Source organism: Bemisia tabaci, chromosome 7 (genome assembly GCF_918797505.1).
Source record: "Bemisia tabaci chromosome 7, PGI_BMITA_v3".
In the NCBI taxonomy this organism is placed as follows: domain Eukaryota; kingdom Metazoa; phylum Arthropoda; class Insecta; order Hemiptera; family Aleyrodidae; genus Bemisia; species Bemisia tabaci.
The window spans coordinates 18,609,630-18,618,371 of NC_092799.1; positions in this window are offsets into that span (position 1 = coordinate 18,609,630).

Genomic DNA, 8,742 nt, shown 5'->3' on the forward strand with positions numbered 1-8,742 from the left:
AGATCCGTACCAAACTTAATGATTTCCAAAGCACACGAATTTCTACGCAATTTCTTATAGCCTTTTATAGCCAATGGCGATAAAGTGTAAAGCCCGCCGATAGGAACTATAGCCCGACTGTATACTTTTTTATAGCTTCGTATAGCCCGGCTGTATGATTTGCTCCGCTTTCTACAGCCAGCTATATGTATGATTTTCAATAGCCTTCTTTAGTCGGCTATAAGAACTTCGCGTTCTACGAAACTAAGCGTTTCGATCAGGGCCTGATAGTTATTAAATTAAATAGTAGAATGGGCCTGTTGCATGCGAGAGATACAGCCGCGCGAATAGACTTTTTAGAGGTTAAATGACACGAAAATTACGATGGTCACATTAAAAAAGTCTGAAATACACTCCTTACTGCGCAATTTGCGTTGTTAGGAACGCGCTTTTTCAAATTTCCCGCGCCTGGGGGCAGTTTTCTAATCACCGGAAACAAGCAAACGGCGGGCTCGGTGATTTCCGGAAGATGCCGAGTCGTTGTTGTTGTTGTTGTTATTTTTTCCTTCAGTTTGTTTACAAACCCAACGTGATCTCCTACAGTGGTCCATATACGTTTTATGCAGTAACCAAATCGATCAACTTTTAAATATCCAACGCAATCCTTCTACATTTCATTTCACGATGTCACGAGCTCCGATTTTTAGGTTATGTTGTCAGTTTTAGTTGACCGGAAATAGCCGCGAGTTGCCGTTAATTGTTTCCGTTAGAAAACTGCCCCCAGACGCGGGAAATTTGAAAAAGCGCGTTCCTAACAACACAAATTGCGCAGTAAGGAGTGTATTTCAGACTTTTTTAATGTGACCATCGTAATTTTCGTGTCATTTAACCACTAAAAAGTCTATTCGTACGGCTGTATCTCTTGCATGCAACAGGCCCATTTAAATTAATTGTCTAAATATTGCCAAAATTTTTAACCAAAAATTTAGACACAAGCGTGCGCCAGTTACGGTTAAATAAAATTCAAGAAAGAAGTAAAAATCACACGAGTTAGAATTTTATGGCGGCTCCCTTGCGAAATTTCATCAGCTCAGTTCAACGACTACGTTCAAAATTTTCCACTCCATCGCGAGATATTTTCCCTTAACACTAAAGTGGTTAGGAGGGAGTAATAAGGAAACCACTTGGGAAGAAAATATGGCGGAAAGGAGGCCAGGAAGGCATAGAAAAGAAGATTGAGCGAAGACGACATGAAGGAGTTTAGAACAAAGTTTTATTTTCCACGTAAAATGAAATGCCGCAGACTGCATGCCTCCTCTGGCCGCGTCATGCTCTGTGAACTTATTAGTTTACCACGTTTTTCGAATTCTCCGCATCATTGCATGCAATGTAGTCCTTCCCTCTTCAAATTTCCTCCCTCCAGTGTAATCATCATAAATTTTCATGAGATGCACTTTTATTCGCTCTGGAAAGCCGAGGCGAAGAAAAGACCGTTCCCCGAGCGGTATATGCTCCCCCGACCGGAAATTACACTATACAGGATGTACGTAGAATAGGAAAGTGCATTTAAGACAATGATGAAGATCTTGCAGAAACAATAATCATAAAAATATGAAAGATTTTAGTAAACGAAAGAATGATCAGTTATTTATAGCTTGGTGACTGTGATTTTATACCAAGCTTCAGCCCCAAGCGAGGAATAAAAAAACAGGGCTTTTAATAAATTCGAGCCTGGTGAAAATAATGATATTCTTTTCCCGTGGTGGAGTTGAGGCAAGTAGCAATCGTTTCTTAAATAGTGATTCTTCTGCTAATCGAAAACTAACTCAATGCAAGAAAAGAGCGAGTCAATTAACTCGTTGATCGAGTAAATCGAACTCCAACGAAAAGGAAAAAGTGCAGAGTTAATTTCAGTCATTTGGATGTATTTATGCCAGTAAAGTATGTAAAAATCAACCTAATCAAGAGAAACTGTAGACCTGTAGATTCTATGTATTGTACATGGTTCCGCTGACTTATAATTCATTATAGCCAAAGTTCCTTTTAGCAAAAATACGTTCATTTTATAGGGATAATGTCCGAATCATTGAATCGCTGCACTACTGTAACTCTTATTGCATCACAGCCACAACTAGGGGCTGCCTATAGTCAGATTGCCCCTCGATCTCACAATCAGTCTCTTTTAACTTCCGTGCACAGTTCAAAGTTGTGACGCTTGATAGAAGTCAGTGGCGTGGCGTGATTAATCGATAATTATCGATATTCCTCCATTTGAAGGTATGGTGAAGAATCGATTATTAAGGTGTTCGTTGCGAATACCCTGTACATCGATCTTTTCCCATAGGTTTAAATGGCAGATCGATCGATTTATCACAAAGCACGCCACGCCACTGATAGAAGAGTATGCGATTCGCTCCAATAAAAAAATCTGGTTTATTCAATTAAGGGTACCTCTAATCCACGGTGACATTTTCCTCAATATTTTCAATGGTCCCAAAATATCGAGGTTACAAATCGTAAACAACCGAGGATCCACATACGACGGTTGAAGTTCAAAACCACGTATCTCCATAGCTATACTTCAAAATGTCTGCTCCTATTTTATTTTTTCAAAGAGAAACAAGTCAATTACATAACTATAAATTTCCACGGAATATTCTGCTAATACGTAAAGAAGAAAAATCAAGGATATTTTCAAGAATGTAAGTTGACTAGTTCCCAAATGAAAAATAAAGTATGACAGGAAGTCTACAATGTTGTAAACGTAGATACGTGGTTTTGCCCTGTGGTCTTCGATTCGTTCCTTTTCATCTGGCGGGGTCAAAGAGGAGGGAGTCCACAGAAAATAGGGAACCAGGTTCATAAATCGCGTACATTTTGGAAGTCAACCTTGCTGATTCCGCCGTGCTTGGAAAAAAACGCCGTATAGACGTTCGCACGTTGCAACATTTCCTCTTTTAAATGCGAATTTTGTGTACAATTTGTGATTAAATTTCTTTTCGGAATTTTCAGATAATTTTACTTTTCGCTTTATTCTTGTCTATCTGAAAATTATAAGGGAAACTACGTGAGACTTTTACCAAAAATGAAGATTTTTCCCGAGGAACTTGGCAACTTTCGAATGCTCATACGACCTTTTTCCGTTGGGCGGTAGAATTATTGACCGGAAGTCAAGACGGAAACTACGCTCGTGCCTGCCTAATTATTTGGTGCATCGTCTGCCAAGAATACTGCCACCGTTCTTTTTATGCTCCTATTCATCGATATATTGGGCTCATCTTCATAATATATTCGTCCGTCCAGTGGTGCCAAATTTATCGGTGTTTACTTACAGACGCTGGTAAAATTACTGTATGTGACCAGCTACGATTTAAAAGATCTTGATGTATAGTGACAGGCGTTGGGTGTCGACCGTCGAGAAGGGTACGAAGGTAGAATGTTGAGTTTTAGGACCAGAATGCATTTGTAATCGTCCGTTGAAAGAGGGACTTTAAGAGGGTGGGGGATGCCTATGTAATTCAGTCAGCAATGACGTTCGTTTTCTCACAGTCCACTGATTGATTTTTCAAAAACTTTTTTTGTTTTTGTTTTATACCATCAAGTCTCTAGATTCATTTAACACGAGGTTGTTTCGAAATTCGAAAAGGAGAAGTATGCCATTTTGGAATTTTGATAAGTACGAATCTTTCGGAAATTGTTGACTTTGATCACCCATAAAAATTTTGGAAATTTATTTTTTTTTTAAAAAAAAACCCGTGTTAACGCTCAGAGAAAACTACCTGGAATCAATAAAAAAAGTAAAAAAAAAAGACTCAATAGGTAGCTTCTGAGAAATGGAACTTCTCATGTCCAAAAAAATGGTTTACGGAAAATCTGAAAAACTTGTTCTTATTTTAGGCTTGAGAGGAAGCGGAACAAGAGCTGTCAATAATCCGAAAATCGAAAAATTTGGATTTTTTTTATTCCCTTCCTCCTCAAAATTTTCGACTTCTACGACTGGTTTACAGATTGTGACGGGAAACTATCCTTAGTGTCCTAAAACTGAATTGTCAATGATTCAGTTCATTTGTGTGCCGATAGAGAACGTACAGTGGCATTAGGAGGAGAAGAAGACGTAGATGAAGAAGAGCAAGGACAAGATGAACAGTAACAAGAACAAGCAATTGAAATGCAAGTTGAATGGAAAAGTATTTTTGAAAAATTTTCCAGTTGATCTAGAAATTTAAAATGAATCAGCTCAAACGTTCCAGCTATCTGAGCAACTGTTAACCCTCTATGGCATGAATTAATTTCTTATCTGATTGTGAGACTCTGGAAGACACTAATGTATTTTGTAGCATGCTGAAGTATTTTTCAAAATTTTAAATTTTTCGAAATCAGTTATTCCAAAAAATAAAGAGCAAATGAAAATTTGCAAAATCATGGCGCAGAGGAAAGATTCAATTTTTAAAAGCCGAAACAATACGTTGTTACGAATCCGTAATGCTATGGCACGGAGGGTTAATGTTTCAGTTGACTTGGCGTCAGTGTAGCAATCCGTGATTAGTTACGACACTTTTTTTCCCCTCCGCACACACTTGACGCACGAGCACACACGATTTCAAGTACGAATCTTCGCTCCGGCCGATAATTGAAAGTCGACCGCGATTCAGGCAGAAACAGAGTTGCAACTTTTTCGCAAAAAAAAGAAGAAAGAAAAAAAGGGTTGGACTTTTCGCACATAAATGGTAGGAATTCATCGAGTCCCAAGCGTCATCAGGTTATGCTCATACTCCGCACACCTGTAAATCAGCAACATTTTAGCAATATTCTTTAAAATGTTTGTAGAATGTCAAAATGTTTTCTGTGATAGTATAAAAGGAGAAATGATTTTAAAATTATCAAAAAAAAAAATGTCAATAATTAAGAAATTGCTTTTAGAAATATTCGCAAATTTAGCATAATAGCATCCGCACAAAATTCTTAAATCAGCAGTTTAGGAAATCATTTTTGGGCATTTTCAAGTAGATTTTACATGAGGTAACATGTAAGGATTGATGAAAAAAGGATTTACTTACTGTGGTTTTTCGCTAATTAAAATAATTGAAACAATTATTTAAAACTCTTTTTAATAAATAGGTAGTAGATTTTCAAATACTCTAGTTGGGTAAATTTCAATGTACTAAAACACTTACAAAAATGGTCTCCTCAAGTACATCCGCGGCATTTAACATTCTACCAAACTATACTAAGCGCCAACTGTATGCGTTACTCGTGAGCCGTGGGCATGTGACAAGAGCGTTGTGGACAGGGGTCATGAGTTAATGCGGCGGCTCCGTCATCGCCGCTGCTGACGTCACTGGCGCTTTATAGTTCCCATTCATTCTTACGGACCGAGAAGTGACGAGCACACCCTTTCTTTCCCACCTGTCTCTAATTCCGTTTAGCAGAAAAACATCCGATTGGTTAGTTGCACTGGGCACAGAATCGTGTTTTGATGCTTGATTCTTTTAGATCAACCAAAAATATTAAGATCTGTCTATGCAGCAACTTCTTACGTTCTATATTAGCCGAGATATCGCCCTCTGAAAACTCGGGGAAACTTGACGTCATCCACCACGGTAATGACACCTTTGGTTTCTTCCACCTTGCTTTCATCCGAGATTCACGTGGAACGACCAGTGCAAATATGCGTCACACCGACACCTAAAAGCAAGGTGGAAGAAACCAAGGGTGTCACTACCGCGGTCGATGACGTCACAAACTCGACTTTTCATGGGGCGATATCTCGATTAATATTGAACGTAGAAAGTTGCTGTTTGGACCAGGGTGGCGAAATTCCATGAAGGATAAAATCTTGAAATTTCACGTGAAATATTTCATGAAAATTCAGAATTTTTGCGAAAGCTATTGAAAAATACCGGTTCCTTTTCATGTTTCGTAAAATGCAAAAATCGTGACTTTCTTTTATTTTTGTGTATTTGAGTGCGCTGGTTGTATACTCTAGCCCCTGAAAAATACGAAATATTTCACAGCCTCGTGAAATTTCATGAAATATCTCACTGAAATTTCCAATCTTTCATTTCTCTCTTACTTTTTATGCTACCCTGGTTTGGACCGATATGATTATTTTTAGCTGATCTAAAAGAATCGAGCATCAAAACACGATTCTATGATCAGCGCAACTGATCCATCGTAAGTTTACAATAGGTAAATACAAAAAAAACGTGGCAACAGCGGAAATCGAAGATGCGGACCCCTACGGACCTTGTGATTTGTGAATGAACCGCCCCCTCCTACATTTTCTCTGTTTTGTTGTCAGCCCGTGCTCGGAGCCTGTCGATGGCTAACCAAGTGACTCCAATAATAGTAATAATAGAGACGGTAGCCGAGAAACATGCTGTCGGGATGCAGCATCAACGTAATCAGCTGCAACAATGAGATGTCTTCCCAGAAAATGAATCGAACACCATCCGAAGCGGACATGTCGATTTTCTTAAGAGCCTCGACGTGCATGCGTTCTAATGGGCCTCAGGGCTCGTCAGAGAAAAATCATACCAGGTTTTAACTTCAACTGACTGAGATTTAATCTTGGAGAGGCCTCGCGTAAAACTGCTTGAAGCCTCTTTACAGTCAAATTGCTAGCAGGCACACCTTCCGCTCGATGGTGAGTGGTCATTTGCTTATTATCCGTGATTGTTTTCAATCAACTGTCGTCGCGCTCAATGCGTCCCTTCTGGCTGTCTATCGAAGGTGTGAGTACATACACACACGCAGATGATTCTGGAGGCACGATGAGTTAGTTATGCGTGTGACAAAATATCGTTTCGAGTGTTGCAACTTGTAGATCACGAACCTACCCAAACACAAATACTAGTGGGTCAGATGCGCGCTGGTCACAGAATCGCGTTTTGATGCTTAATTCTTGATTCAATTTTCGATGCAAAGAGAAATTGCAACTTATTTCAGTTTCATTGCAATTATTTAGTGAGAACATGTCATTCTATTATTAGATGAGGCATATTATTTAGATGAGGTGTTCCTTCAAGTAGTGAATAGACAACATACACAACACTCCAATTCCGTGGCAACAATGTTACCAAGTAATCAATATATTTGTATTGCAATTTATGCTACACACTAGGAAAAGGTAACCAGGGCCAGATTAAGGGGCCGCGGCCCATGGCGGTAAATTTAGGGGGCGGCAAATCTTGCAATTTTTTTTACATGTAGGTATAAAAAAATCGGATTCAGAAAAAAAATATCCGTAAGAAAAGGGGACGAAATCTCTCTTTCCTGAGAGTACAGTAATTTCTAATTTTGTCGTTTTTCGGTGATACAAGAAATAGCATCTTTAATTAGTAGAGTGAAGAGAGGAACTAAACACGCAATTTGGCCTGGAGCTCAACGCAGAGAGGAATGATGACGAGGACTTGAGATGAAAAAGACAAGCCTTCGGCGCGGCGATCGGCATGTAACACATATTAGCGCCTCCAAGACTGCATGAATACTTCACCCATTGCGCCAAACACAGTGCGGTCAGGAGCGGGAGCGGTTGGCGTGGAACGCATAGCGCCTACAAGACTGCAGGAATACTTCACGCATTGCGCCAATCACAGTGCGATCAGCGCGGCGCAGCGGCGGAAGTTAAAATTATGAAACCACATTTATGCTTGTTCTTTCATAATTTTTTGGTTCATTTCTTATAAATGGAGGACCCTCTCCACATGGAGATAGGTTTACGGAACTTAACTTTCGCGCAAAGTTCCGTGAAATTTTGCTAGTAGTGTTGACAGGGCTTTCGCAAAAAATGTATCCAACACGAGTAGGCTGTAAACGTGTCTTGTGCACCCCTCCTCCTACGGCATGTTCTCTTGATGCTTTTTATTGATGTTTCAAAACGCATGAGAAGGGGGCGGCAAAATACTGGCGGCCCATGGGCGGCAAGTAGGTAAATCCGGTCCTGAAGGTAACCAAAATTTTGTGTTGAATTGGGTAGGAAAGCACGAAGTAACAGAAGCTGTTGGGCTCATTTTTTTTGTGATTATTTTCCCTGTGTCAAATCGACCAAAGCTTTGTGTTGAAGCGACCAAATTTTTGCGTTGAAAATCTGCGATCTCGTTAAACTAGTTAAAAGTAGGCGCCAGCTGTCAAAATCGGTCCTGGATCGCATCGGTGATAGCCCAATGCGGTAGCCACTAGCTACTCGCAAGTCACAACCTCTAAGTCATGGGAAGGAAAACAGGAGTGCATAAGTTCCGCAGGGCACATTCTTCATGCCTCGATGTTTCAGAGTAACCTGCGTTTTGAGTCGATTTAACACAAAATTGTGCTGAGCAACCAAGTCCTTCGCTTTGACCTGCCACAAAAAAGTAACGCAGAGTAACACCGAACACGGATTTTTAACTGCGTGCTTGCGAGGAGGGAGGAAGTGTGTCTAAAAATCCAAAATTTAGCTTTATGTATTTTATGAGTCCCAAGGATCTCTAAAATGTATCGTCTCGGCTTGAATGGCAATCAGCCATCCTAAGGAAGAACGCCGTAACAGCCTTCAGACGTTGCCGAATTTCCTTTGACAGATGACAATATTTCGGGAAGATTCGTGAAGATTTTTCCTCCGATTTTTCAGAGAATTTTGCTCGTAATTTGATCTAAAAATTCTGAAAGTTTCAAAGAAAAAAAAGCATAACTTTCTTCAAAAATAAATATGTTCAGAGAGGAATCTTAGCAACATACAAATGCTCATACGGCGTTCTCTCTTAGCACTGCAACACTGCCGTGCTA